The 14,787-nt window shown below is 49.1% G+C and overlaps 1 long non-coding RNA gene across 1 annotated transcript in view; it reads right to left on the reverse strand.

Moving 5' to 3' along the window:
* Window positions 1-14,787, reverse strand: part of LOC108641011 — a 49,536-nt gene that overhangs the window by 22,521 nt on the left and 12,228 nt on the right. The window contains exon 2 of the long non-coding RNA XR_001921664.1: window positions 10,407-10,587. This is a non-coding gene — a long non-coding RNA (uncharacterized LOC108641011). The remainder of the gene's footprint in view (window positions 1-10,406; window positions 10,588-14,787) is intronic.

Raw genomic sequence — 14,787 nt, forward strand, 5'->3', positions numbered from 1 at the left:
TACGGAGAAGGCCAGGGTGAATGAGCCCTGATCTTTGTTCTCAAAAAGATGCACCGACAAGTGATGAGGATTTTGGAGAGAAATAATAAGGATAACAGTAGACAAATCATCTCTTGGAGCATTCCCAAGACAAGCATAACCAGCTCATCTACTTAAGGCCATAACCCTTCTCACTCTCCCTGTAGGTCTCTTGGTGTCTTTTCTTCTTTTGCCTACCCGATCTCTCAGCAAAGTGCACAGCCTCAGCAACCCAGTCTCAGCTGGGTAGTCCAAGAAAGGCCAAACCCTACAGGACCATGCCTTTCTTATCTAAGAGCACAGGCAAGGGCCATCTGGCCCCAGGATGCTTTCTCCAGCAGTGACAAACACTGAGGCTTGGGAAAAAGAAGCAGAACTTGGTCAATCTAGAGATGCCTCCCCAAGTCTCACAGACAAATTGAAAATGGTGGATTTTACGAGTTTGCCAAAATTAACTATGAATTTTAAAAAAGTACAAAATTAATCCTTAAGGATTTTGACCCGTATTCACTTTAACTGCCCTTAATAGTTACACACCAGGTGCATTTCTGGTGGGAAGAAAGAGGACTGTAAAAGGCCTATCCATGAAGGAAGAAATTGCTTTACAGTCCTTCCAATGTGATGCCTTTGTAGGCAGGGAGGAAGGCAGGTCTTTCTTCTCCATGCTCCTCAGCAGGACTGAACTCTACTGAGTCAGGCCAGTAGCACTTGGGTGAGGCATAGGGGTCTTTGTGTAAGACCATTCCCAAGTTAACTTATGTCCAATGTGTCCGTAAAACCGGTTAGAGCAAACAGCTTATTGTGAATGTTCACATGTGACGTGACCCACAGTGGACCCTGGGACGTGTCCCCAGCCCTTGAGCATGCCAGCCGACCCCACAGGGTGTGTGTGCGTGTGTGCTGCCTGGCTGCCAGGACGCCTGCCACTGGGGAACTTTCCATCTAAACCAGCTGACAGTTGCTCTCCTGAGTTTCCTGGACACCAATAATGTTTTCCCTTTTCTAATCTCCCCGATGTAAATCCATTCACAACGAGTGCCTAGAGACTTTTAATTCCATCGGCATTAAACTCACTAAAACCTCTATTACCAAAAGCTTTTAGGATTTTCCCCAGAATCTACAAGTCAGGTTCATAATATGACAGAACTCCACCTCTCTAGGGTGTCTGAGAAATTAATTCATGCTTTCTAAATGCCAGGATAGCTGGTCATCAAAGTATCCCCCTTCCCATCAGTGCACTCCAGTTGCTGGTACAACACAGCCCTTTCCAGGTATTGAGCTGTCTTTTGAAGCACCCCCAGCAGTCTCAGAAGAGCCCCCACTGTGTAACAGGTGAGAGCAGATAATTTGCCACAGCAAAGCAGTACCAGAGTTTCACAGATGCTGTATTAAGAGAGGAAATGGTTTATTGCAGTGGTTCCTTCCTTGCTGCATTCATGGAGAAAATGGCTGGCACATGCATCACACCACCAGTGTTCCTCAGTACCATAATAATTGAGAAGACAGTGTGGTCTCATCTCAGTGCTGCACACAGGCAGGTAACTGTAAAAGCACAGGGATTATCCCTCTACACCTCAGCAGAGAAGGTGGCTGGGTGCCGAGACAAGGTGGTGGTGGAGGGGGTCAGACAGCTGTGAGTCAGTGAGTGAGGTTTCTAAATGCTATTATACTCCAGAGATGGTGTATTTATTCTTTGACCCCGGAGGTTCATTGGCTGCTGTTATAGAGCAGAGAGATGCAATCATTTTTCAATCCCGAAGGTCTTTTTAGGTGCTACAATACAGTAGTGATGATCAAGTCATCTCCAAAGCCTCAGGGTTGCTGGCACGCAGCATGGGTGATGTCAGTGTCTCTCAGCCCCGACAGTCCCCAGCTCCTGGATTCCAGGAGAGGTGTTGAAGGTGTTGCTTCCACCCCAGAGGTTTGCAGGGGCTGTGGTGATGTCAGCTTTGAAGCGCTGCCAAAGTTCCCTCTGGCCTCACAGCAACTTTGAACCACATGGAAAGGTGCTATATTGACCCCAGGTCTCTCGGCACTGGGACACAAGCCTGACTGCTCCCACTCTATCCACATCAGCTGCAGCGGGTGTAGCTCCAAGCTACCCACCAAAATGAGTCACAGCTCTAAGAAAACAAGAGAGCTCAGAGATCCAGCAAAGAGCAACAGGCGAAGACAATCCTCAGTGTTTGTTTTTCTGGCTTAAAAACATTTCCAAGTGCAAGAAGTCACTCTGCTCACACCTCGTAGGTTGTCCAGGAAGCAGACATCCTTACAGAGAGTCTGAGATTCATGTGTAGCTACACATAGCCAGAAACTGAACAAGCTCAGTTAGCCAAGCTGTTGAAGACTTCAACAACCTATATCATGAACTCAGTAAAAAAAACCCAAAAGCTGGGACCATGATCCCATGGGTAGGGAAAATGTTGGACAGGGAAGCAGGTGTTTGTACATTTAGGTTCTTACACTGAAGAAAGAAGGAAATAATCAGATAAGGTTTCAGAGCTTCTGTAGGCTCAGGGATTTCTCTTCTTCCGTAAGCCCCAGCAGATTTTTAATTCTGGGCTCCAGCTTGGCCTGGCAATTGGAAAGCCTGCGATACCCTGTTATCCTGGTCCTGATTCTCACATCCATAACTCAGGTGGAAGATGGAAGCATGGGCAATCTCCCCGGAATGTCTGGGAACTTGGCAGATTAGGTTTCTGATCTCATGCAATTTGAAAAGTTTAGGTAGGTTTGCACCTTTTCTGTGGGAGGGCGTGGGGTTTGGTTGTCGCCAGAACCGAGTTCAAAGTCAACATAATAATGCCACGTTATGTTAGAAGAGATTCTGAGCCCATTCTTCCCTGACCTTGAGGATGCTCTTGAACATATGTAATGTTACAAAGAGCTAAGACATGAACAGAATATCACTGCTCATGTCCCAGCAAGTAAGGTGTACACTGGGGGAAAACCATTCCAGGTCAGAGAAATGTCTGTGCTGGCTCTCAGGAAACACCTCACCAGATTTTTTGGGGAAGAAGATGGAAAAACATCAAAACAGACAAATGAGGGACAATGTGCTCCTATCTTACTTTTCTCATTTGCTGCTATGATTTCCAGGTCCATATAAGCTCTGAAGAGTGAACCTGAAGGTTCAGACTCCAAAATGGCCTTGTCATTAGTTGAAGCTCATTGGTGTATTCTTGTTCTCCAGAAAACACACAATCCCACTATGAACCTTTCCAAATTGTTGGACCTGGCAAATTCTCATGACTTAGAGCTCTGCAGTGCAACCCTGTGAACCAGAATCCCATGCATTTTAATTTCACTGTGTGTTCCTTCACTCCTATGTGAAGAGGAAAGGAAGGACAGATATCCTCATATGTCTCATAATTTTATTTTCTCCCAGCATCCACTTCCAGTCCAATGTCTGACACTGACAACCTGTCTCCTCCATGTCTTCACCTGGGGGTGTTCACAGGCTTTCTGTCTCACCTCGGAGGCCCTTCAGTTTTCCAGCATCCCTTCAGAAACAGTCTAACCCAAGTTCAGCATGCAATTCCAAATGAGGCAGCACTGCAGGTGTATCAAGAGCCTCACAGCTCTTCCAGAGCACTCTCTACCCACAGCCTTTGCATCCAAACAGCTAATTTGCCTGCTCAAGGGCATTACAGCATGGGGCAGAGCTATGAAGAGCTCCCTGACATTCACCCTCACTTTCATTTGGCTAATACCCTTGTTTCAGTACCTTTTGGGTATGTAAAGAGTTTTGAGTCTGCCCTACAACACACATTACTTTGAACATACAGTTCAGTGCTCAGTTTCATTCACCAGAGCACAGTGCGTTCATTTAACTTAATTCCCTTTCCCAGGCATTTCTCACAGCCCTTTCTGTCCACAGCCAGCTTAATAACTTTGTCTCATCTGCTGATTTTCATACAGCATATCTCTCCTCCCACCTTTCCCAGTCATTAAACAATAAGGTAAATCACAAGGGATTTAGAAGAGAACCTGAAGGCCACATTAGCCTTTTGCCATGGTGAAACTTGACTGTTTAATCCCCTCATTCTTTCAGTCTCCTACTCAGTTTTTGATCTATGTCAATATTTTGTCTCTCACTGACTACTTAGCTTCTTTAGTAGCTGTTGTGCAGGATCTTTCGAAAGCCTTTTGGAAGTCTAAATATCTTATATCAATTGCTTCTCCTTTATCCACTGCCTTATTGGCACATTCAAAAAGTTGTAGGAGATTCACACGATGCAGTTTTCTGCTGCTGAACCTGTGCTGGATAGGCCCTATCAGACCACAATCTTCCAGATGTCTTCAAGCATTGCTTTTTAATTATCATTCCTACCAGTTTACCAGATACAGATGCAAAGCTTACTGATCTTTAATTCCCCGGATCATCACTGAAGCCTTTTTTTAAATATAGGTACAACATTTGGTGTTCTCCAATTCCCCGAATCAGTAGCTTTTTTTTTTTTCACAAGAGATTGCATATTTTTGTTAGCAGCTCAATCACTTAATCTCCTTCCAAAATCTCGGATTTAACCATCTGGACTTGATAACTTATTGTTCAGTGAAAGGAGGGGGAGGTTTTGTGGTTTTTTTTTTTCAGTAAGTTCTGGGTGTTTTTATGACTGGCTTTGTCCCAGCACCCATTATTCTACCAGCATGTTTTCCAACAGATCCTCATAGAAGCAGATATAGGAAAAGAATCTCACAAACACCCTTGGTAGGGACAGCTGATACAAGAGAAATCATAAGAGAATTCAGCTTCCCAGCAACATCCTAAAAATGGAGATACTGAGTCACTTTAAACACAGGAGGTGACTGGAATTGATCAATGCGAGTTTTCTTGGATAACTTCCACCCTGTTCTGACCAACCAGGCTAGTTTTGCTCATTTGTTTGGGTCTCTTGCTGAATAGTGATTTCCATCTTGACCCCAGAAGATTCAGGGCAGGAACAGTGCTAGCTTGATTATATACAGCCTAAGGTGCAATAAAAAGAAAGTGACCCCGGTGCTGGGGGATGCATGAACCTGGGAGGAGATGAAACCCAGCGAGGATGAAAAGAAGTAAATCAGAAGGTGAGCAGAACAATGCTGGGCTGTTATATCTGGTGATTGCCTTTCAACTGACTCAGCCACAAGACATGAAATGTAATGGGAAATGCTGGGCAACTCAAATAAGTAGCCCCATTATATGAGTGTTTTTCTCTTTGTGCCGGACCGGTTCTTGACAGCCTTCACCATGCTGGCTGGCTGTAAAAGGCATCAGAGTTAAGATCAGGGCACAGCCTGATGGGCCTGATATGCCACTAACTTCAAGCCACACAGACCATTGGTCCTACAACAGGGGGTCAGTGGGGAAGCTCAAGATGAGTGAGAAGCACCCACTGTTTTATGTCTCAGTGAACACATCACAATGAACACACAACCTGCTCTGGGTACATGTTCACCTGTAAACCCATATACAAGCCAACACTGGCATTCCAGCTTCTGGAAACCACCACACCCCTATCAAAAGTGACTCTGAGAACATCTGTATGAAATCTACCCACCCCGTGACAGACCTGGCATACCTACCTTATCTGACAGATATGTACTCAAGTATTTAATAAAAGAGGAAGAGAAATGTCCACAAATCCCTCATCTAAATTGCTGCTGTTCAGTTCTTACAGGACACGTTGATGGGGCAGTTATAGAAAAAACGCTGCCTCGTGTAGCTTGTTGAATTCATTGCCTGCAGCCATTGTCTATGTGAGGTAATGTGGCCATAAGTTTTTCTGGGGAGCCATTTAGAAGCAGTTCTGTGACTTCCTCTAAGACCTCACCAACATCCCTCCAATACAGAGCAAGGCAATTCTCAGCCATGCTGGGCAGCACACTTACTTCCTCTGGCTCCATTGGACAAGGCCCAGGAGGACAGAGGACATGGGGACGGGTTTCTCAGCCATGTGGCCTCCTCCATATCAGGAGCAGAGGAACATGCACAGGAGAAAGCACCTCAAAGCAGGACAATCTCTGGCTGGCTATTCCCTGGATTAAAAAGGTGGATGGAAGATGAGCAATTCACTGTGAAGAGCTGGTCCTCTTGCCACAGCTTTTCGGATTACATCCCTGACCAGTACAAACATGGTCAGATCAAACTCTAGTCTGTAGTATCAATATAAAGACTTCCACACCACATTGTCACTGCATGGACATTCACTGCCTCTTTCTGCCTCCCTCAGCATCCCTCTCTTCCTTTGATGCATCTGCCCTATTTTTCGTCAGGTCTTCCCTCTTTCTCAGAGGCTTTATCCTCTCCATACCTCTGTGTGTCTCGCAATTCCCTTTCTCTCTTTGACACCTTCCTCCATTGCCTGCAGGTCTCTACCTCCAAGAAGAGAGGTAGGACTTGCATTGGAAGAGGTACAGCAGGGATGAGGCAGAGGAGAAACTCGGGGGAGAAAGAGGTCTTCTTCATCCCCTGAGTTAGCCCAACACCACTCCTCAGCCTGTGACCCGGCCCCACACACCAGACGCAGCCCTACTGAAGGTGCCTGTTTGGGTCGGGATGAAGCAACATGGACACTTGCACAGATGCTGTGCTGCCACATAGGGGAAAAACTAGGCAGGGAGGTAGCTCGAATCCCATCCAGCTCTCTTCTAGCAAGGCTTTATATCATCTCCCTCTCCTCACAGGCGCTGGTGTGTCATGTGTGTGTATCTCAGGGCTGTCCTTGGCCAATCAGTGGTGGCTGTGCAGAGGGTGCAAGGAGGAGGTGAAGTGACGAGTGCCAGAGATGGCCAGTTGCCAGTCATGGCCTGTACCAGGGTCCCCTTGGTCCCCTGACACACACACACACAGACAGACACGCGGCGTGGCTGCTCGGAGAGGCCCAGCCAAGAAGCCTGTCCTTCACCACTGAATCTCTACTCTGTTTCTGAAGTGACAAGCCACAAACTCCCTTTCTCTTCCCAAACAAACAGAGGCTTGAGTGAATCACTGCCTTGGCCCTGGCACACAGCCCCCTGGTCATTATGGATTCTCCTCCGGCATCCAGCCCGCTGCGAACGACAGCACTCAGCCATGTCAGCAGAGTCCACAGGCTGAACCTCGCTTTCCCCACAGCATCCCTCTGTGCAGCCTGAAGCACTGGGCATGCCTTCACATCCCTCCTTCCCATCCCTCTCTTCTCCCCCAGTGTTTGGGCCTACAGCCTGTCCCATGTAAAGGTAGGGGAAACTGAGGCACAGTATGGTGATGAGTGAGAGAGTTCACTACAATTAGGAGTCAGGAGTCCTTAGCAACAAGGTTTGGTACACAGTGTCACCTCTTGACTTTAACCCCTGAAAGTTCATTTTTCTGGGCTTTAAAGTAAAACATTTTGGATTGCTATACCCGATCAACAAATTCTCCTCCTAATCACCAGAAACTTGCACACATCCACACACAAGCATTAGGGGAACCTTTCTGCCCTTTAGCCTCTCAGCACAAACAAAATTACCTCCCTCAGCAAGACAAGCACCTGAGTGACAGATCTGGAAAAAGTCCCTGCAGCAGAAAAGGGTTTGCACTCATACTCTGTCCCAATGAGCACCTGCTTCAAATGGAGCTGTCTCAGCTTCCGCTCATGGTGCAGCCCCATTTTCTGCCTATATGATCCTATGAGGAATGATAATGCCTCTCCCAGGCCATGTGCACTGGCCATGGGGTTGTGGAGCGGTCAAGGCTGGAGAACAACATCCTCCTGCTTGGACAATGCTTTCCTCCCCTTCCTCTTTAGCGCAATGCCTGCCCTCCTCCAAGCCGGTGCCCTCCTCTCGTCCAGGCTCTCCAGAGCAGAGGTGGAAACACAGCTCAAAAACCCTTGGGAGGAGCCAGCTAGAGATGTGGCCACCAGCCAGAGGACACATTTGTCTCTCTAGGATCTCCTTGGACTTGGGGTGGTGCTAGGAGAGACGGAGTTACAGAGAAGTGGGTTTTTGCGTCTCCGTGCATCACTTCTCAAGGCACCTGGGAGACCAGAGCTGTTGTTGCTCCTGAGAGGGGAAAACAGCTGCCTGGTGTGGGACATGGCTTGCTCCCAGACTGTAATGTAACCCTCTTTCAAACTGGCTTGCCCGACAGGAGGGACTGAACCAGACTGGCTGCAGTGTGCAATTACATCTGTCAGATTAGCCAGAGCACACACGATCCGGAGTGTGTGCCAGATGTGGCACACAAACAACACTAGAGCCAGCGTCAAGCTAGAGTTGTGCAGACAGATAATACCCAACACAACATAAACCTTGCCAGTACAGAGTTAAGCCAACATTGTTTTCTAAACAAATCTGAAACAGCAGAGTGAATTCATACTGGATCAGCATTTTCTACCATGTAGCTGCAGCAGTTTTGACCTGGTACCAAGCTCCCTAGAGCTGGATTTATTGTCATGTCCACCCTGTGTCAGTGCCAAAGCCATGTCCTGAGAGGGTTGAGGAATTTAACCAATGCCAAATGAATTTGGAGGCTCCATATGGGAAGAGCTTGCTTTCTGCAAACTCCCCAACAACAAAACTGAGTGACTGCCTGGGCACACTCCCTGCCAAGCTCCAGCCAAGAGGAAGAGTGACACATCAACAATGCTACAGTCACTCCGTCACCTGCAAGACACACGCACGCGCATACACCATAGGGTGTGAACCACAGGGGAAAAGATCACTTCACAGTATTGTCAGCTGGCAGCAGCATCCAGAAACGATCCCGCTGGGGAAAGTCAGCCCTTCCTGAGACTGACCAAAGCTGGTCCTGCCCAGCATGGGAGTCACAAAGGATGAAAAGTGAGGAAGGGATGCTGAAAGAGCGAAAAGTAGGGCTCAGGGTACCCCGAGAGAAGAAGAAAAACACCTTAGTGCCACCAAAGAGAAGTTAAAAGGCAGAATTTCACCTGGAAGGGTAGGGATTGTGGTGGTTGAACAGGGGGATTGAGGAACTGTAGATGTGGAGAACTGACAGCAGGGTCCTGTGGTGGCAGCAGGGAGATGCACTGGAACATGCCCTGGAAGACACCTTCATTGCCAGCATCACCAGGTGGGGCCTGGGCAGGAGGAGAGCAATACATCACCTCCTTCAGGGGACACCACACCAATACCACTGCCAGGGCTGCACAGCAACACAGACCCTGCCAGTTTCTTCCCCTCAGAGAAACACAATAGCCCCCAAACCTGACTCAGAAAACCCTGGTTTCTTCTAGACTCTGTGCAGAACCTGAAAGCACAGCCTGGCTGGTTGCAAACTCCCAGACCTCCCCTCTAAAATCCACTCCTCTGAGGTTGCCCGCTGCCGTGTCAGCAGCTCGTTTCTTTAGGATCTATTCTGGGGAAAGGCATCTCCAGGCACGTTCGTGCTCCTCGAGGACTGGCAGCACGTCTGGGCCTGCCCAGGCGATGGGAGAAACAGCTGCTCCCACTCCCCTCCCATTCCCACACCGCAGCAGCTCCAGCAGCATGGAGACATGGCATGGAAATAGTGCAGCCGATCTTCCTGCCTTCCCTGCAGAGGAGCTGAGGAAAGGGGCACTGAGGGCAGCCTTGGGCAGCAGGAGGCCCTTTCAGGTGCTCCCAAGAGCTTTGCGCCCCAAAATGGGTCAGGCTCAGCACAGGGCCCCTTCACTGCCTGTGCAGGGCACACGGCGTTCCCAGCTTATGAAACGCACTGTCTCCAGTAGGAAAACATCCCTTCCAGCTGGGAAGGAGCACCAGGGGACAGCAGATAAGCAGTGACAAAGAGCTTGCCCATCACCCCAAAAGCTATGCCAGGCTGGGCTGTGTATTCAGAGGAGGTACCTGGCTAGGAAATGGAGGCCAGTATCTTCCGTGGGGAACTGGAATACCCAAAATATCCATGAGATGAGGAGGGAGGGGGAATTCTCCCCTGCATGCCCCACTCCCAGTAGCATGATGCCCACTCCTGCTCTGCTGCAAGTTGCATCCCTGAGGGGACCCAGGCCAGGGCTGCAGAGCCCAGCCATGCTGCTGGTCAGGCTGCAGCAGAGTCAACCCGGCTGCCCCTTCTCCCGAGAAATAGGGGAGGTGGAGGAAAATGACGAATGAAGAAGAGCAGACAGGTGTGTGCCAAGGGAGGGATGGGAAAGGGGCGGAATGCACTCAGGACTGCGTGCAGGGGACCTGCAGCGCTTCCCTCGGCTGCTCTGCAAACCCCTCCCTGCACACGCCTGCAGGGCCACAAAAAAAGGGGCTCAGGGGGGAGGGAGCAGCTCTCCATTGTGGGGAGGGTGCTGATGGAAACCTAGATTTTGTTCACAGCATAGCAGAAACCCCTGCCCTTCCCCTCCCTCACACCTCTGGGGAACAAGCAACAAGAGGGAGAGAGGGAGGGATGAAGAGAGGCGCAGGCAGAGGTGCCGAGGTTGGCTTACCTCACGGTGCCTGCACTGGGGGTGGCCGGGTGCGCGGGAGGTAAATCCGGGGCTCTGCTCTCCTCGGCGAGTGCTGGGCAAGGTCTCTGTTCAGTCACATCAAGGAGTGGCCTGTGAGTAGGTGCTCCAGCTCACTGCTCGATCGAAGCTGCCATGGATTCATTGCGAACGACTTTGCCTTCTGTGAGAAGAGGAGGAAAGGGGAGGGAAAAAAAAAAGGAAAAAAAACACCAGCTTAAGACTTGGAGGGTAGATTCACTTCTTTCTTAGGTTTCCAATGGCAACTGAATATGCCACAGATGAAGATCCAGGGTGTGTGTGTGTGTGTGAATGTGTGTGCGTGTGGGAGGGACAGAGAGATGCACAGCTGCTGAGTCCACAGGCAGTGTGGGGTGTGAGCTAGTCAGGGCGTATCGGTGATTAGGGGAACAGACAACTGGACACAGGCAGCAGAGCAGACAGACAGCCAGATGGAAGGAGACTTAAAGGATGGGAAGAGGTTGGCCGGTATCCTAAGAGCCTGGTTGTCCCACTGCACAAAAAGGAGAGAGCACCTGACCCAACGCAGGGTAAGGTGCTGACGGAGCCGCACCAGGAGAAGGTGAAGTGTGCCTACACACACGGCTGCACGCACACAGACACGCCACCTCCCAGCCCTGCTCACATCACCCAGACACGCCCCCCTGCAAGGATGCTGTTCACACTCAGAACATACACAGCGTACACACACATGCACACATGCACACACATTCACACTCACTGGTCTTTTCGCACTGCCATGCACCACCTTGTGTACAACCTCTAAAAATTCAGAGTCCCTCTAAAGGATGAGGTGCTTCCCTTCTTCACATTCATCCTGCACCTACAAGGTTGCACATCTCTATTAAGGTGCATATGTGATATTTCAGACAACCATCACACAACCACATCAGCTCCACCCAGCCTGTTCCACCACTCGTATGAGTACACAGCAAAAAACATTTTTACACAGCACAGCAAATAGGGATCCCTGCACAAATACACACTGAATACCCAAACATATCTACCACACACAAACTCCTGACTCCTTATACGTAACTGTCACTGCACAAACACACAACATTTAATAACCCCAATCTCATAACAAAGACCATGAACATAAAGTGTCACGTACACACACACACATCTATATCAGTGCACCAGCAAATCACAACACACACATTTATAAGAAAATGAGAGCACATAAAACATCCTCACACACTCAGGAACATAAGCAAGCACCACTGGCTGCATATCACAGAAATATAGTCTACTTATGAATTGCCTGCAGCATACAAACTGATTGTACCAGATACTGTTACCTACCTAAACTCAGCCCACACAGTGGCATAGCATCCTTCTGGATCTTAAACGCTAGCCCCAGCAAACACCAGACATATTCTGTCACATGGAAAACACAAATACTCATCAACATCCAACACAAGCAGACAAACACAAACTACACATGAAGCACAGAGAGTCAGCATCATTCACCCAAAAAAAATCAAAGACAAGACATTCTTGAAAATTAGGAAGGTGGAACTAACTTTGGAGACAGCTGTATTCTGTGCAACTGCGTGGGTGCATATGCACACACGCACCGCTGCCACACCAACTCTGTTTTAACTGCCTCCATCTCTGAGATTTTCCCTTTTTTGCACTTTCTCTAATTCTGCCCATTCTACAGTCTCCTATGTATCTGTCCACTGACACATGTTGCAGCTCATGGGGGCGAAGTCTCTGAAGCAGAAATCCCGGAAAAGCATCCACACTTATCCCTTCTCCTACCCTCCATTCCGGTGTTAGGCGTGCATAATTTGCATGCAAAGAAGAGTACGCAGTCCCACCTGTCCCGAGTGCTCTGAAGTTGGCTGATAGGGACATCAGGAGAGGTGACTGCAAAACCTAAGCATAGTGAAGATGCACATAGACCTGTATGGGAAGCAGAGATTTGGCCAGGAAGGTGCCAGCTTCCCCCAGGCCCGAGGAAAGACAGGGAGATACACAACGTCGGTAAGAAGGAGCAAGGGAACGAGGGGAGATTGGCCTGGCACCAGGGACAGCACAGCGAGCACTCTGCCAGGCTTGTTTAACAAGCTTGGTAGTGTCACAGCACGATGCTGCTAGCGGTGACGGACAACAACCAGGGTTCAACATCAGGACAAGCAAGTGTACCTGTGTGCTCCTGGGAAATTGGAGAGGCATGGGAAAGCATGGGGTTTCCAGGGGGGAAGAGCAGCTGGGTGTGCATGCAACAGCAGGTATGTGGTGCAGGGGTCCATGGCTGTCCTGGGATCACTGGAGCAGTGGTGGCACAGATACTAAAGGAAGAGCTCACAGACACAAAGGCATGGCTTGGACACAGGCAATGCAGGGGCTGTTGCAGTTGGATCTAGCCCCAGCCACATGGAGGAAATATGGAAGGAGTCTCAAAAGCTCTTGTCCTGTGTTATTGGACAGGCATGGGCTTTGAGCACATACGAATACACCTCAGTGTAGGTCAGTGGAGCATACACTGCAATAGTCTCTTCTAGGGGCTCCCTGCCCTCACACATCTTGCTTGCCCCAGCACCCTGCTTCCATAGTCCTTCACCAAACACCCTCAGCATGCGACTACACCTTCCCCACCGTTGCTCAGGCGTGCCGACTCTCCACAACCAAAAGCCACCTACTTCTCACCTTCCCCCAGAGCACTCTCACCTTCCCATGCATGCACAACATGCATGTTCATGCAGCAGCATGAGAGGATCCAGAAGAAACATGTGGGGAAGCCTCTACCACCACCTTGACCCTCCCAAAACACCCCCTCCTCCCCTCTGCCTCCACTGCTGCCACCACCATTCACTTTTCTGAAGTGCTTTAAAGGAGTAAAAATTTCCTCTCTCTCTCAGTCAAACCTGGCCCGTGCACCCAGGCAATTTCAGCTTGCTAGGAACATTGGTTCCTTGGCACTGTGCTCAATTGTACCTGCGTGCCGCATCCCACAAACATCCATTGTGCATTACAGGAGATGAATAATTCATGCTGAAAGGGGACAAGAGAGACTCTTTTGGGTCTCAGCAAGGCATGTGTACAGAGCAGAATGGAGGTGGAGTTGCCTCATGTGGTCAAACCTAACAGATGCTGCCAAACCTGGAAAAGTCACTATGGTCTGAAATGCTACTTGGGTTAAAGTATGGTCATGAGGGCAATTCAAAGAGGCATTTGGACTCAGAAATAATAGTGACTAATAGTGGCTGAGAAGTAACACAGAGGTGTTGGGCATGGATAGGCAAGGAGGATCTTCATCTCTGAGACACTTAACACTGACCTAAGCAGCTGAAGAGAGCCACTAGTGGAAAAAGTAACCACCATCCTAAACTAACCTCCAAACCATCTACTCCTGTGCTTCAGAGGCATGGAAGAAGTACCATGACTGGCTAAACAAAGGAAAAGGGATTGCAAAAGCATGGCAAACAGGACCTGAGTGATATGCATATATAAGTTTGTATGTGTGCATTGGTGTGGTATTCATGTTGCTCATCTCAAAGGGATGTGTTTTGCCTCACCTTCACATTCCAGTTTTGTGCTGGTATGCAGGGAGATCTGGAAGACACAAACATACAGGTGTCTGTCAATGTATCCCTGAGTGAGTCCATCTGCCTGGGATAGTGCTGAAAGGGGGTAACATGGACAATATGGTGCCATGTGTGCACATAAGTGTGCAGGAATGTGTGGCCTGCGGTGAGCATCTGTGTGTTGATGTTGTACATGTGCCTGCTGTGGGCAGTGGACACCAGGCATCAGTGTCTAGGATGTGCATGTGTACATGTGTGCATCAAGTGCTGTACTGCAGGGTGAACAGCGCCTGTGTGCGTGAATCTGCTCTTTGCTGAAAACAGCGGTGCATTTGTGAGGTGTCGTAGGGAGCAATGTGTCCTCTGTGGGTTGCCTTGTGTGTGTGGCAGCATTTACTCATTTGTGTGACACCAGTGTGTTACTGCACACATGCAGAGTGAGCATCCTTTTGAAAGCAATGCTGTGCAACAGCACAAAACTTTGGAAAGTGTGCATGTGCTGCATGCACCCCTGGGAGCATACAGGCTTGCAGGGGTGGGATCTCCTCTCTGGGTGGAACAGTCCATCTGGCTCCTGCACTGCATCTCCTCCTGATCTCTGCTTTTCCTTTCTCGCCTTCCCTCAGGTCCCCTTGCTGACTGGCAGCGGCGTGCTCTGCCCTGGGAACCAACTCCCACACACCATACAGCGAGGGAACTCCTTTCTTTGCAGTTCCCTGGTATTTTCCAGTACCAAGAGCCAGAAAGTGGAAAAAAACCCTCACTGGGTAACCGGAACTGGACTTATTCCCTTTCCATGTCCTTGT

Source organism: Manacus vitellinus, unplaced genomic scaffold (genome assembly GCF_001715985.3).
Source record: "Manacus vitellinus isolate BGI_N305 unplaced genomic scaffold, ASM171598v3 scaffold_5_pilon, whole genome shotgun sequence".
Taxonomy (NCBI): domain Eukaryota; kingdom Metazoa; phylum Chordata; class Aves; order Passeriformes; family Pipridae; genus Manacus; species Manacus vitellinus.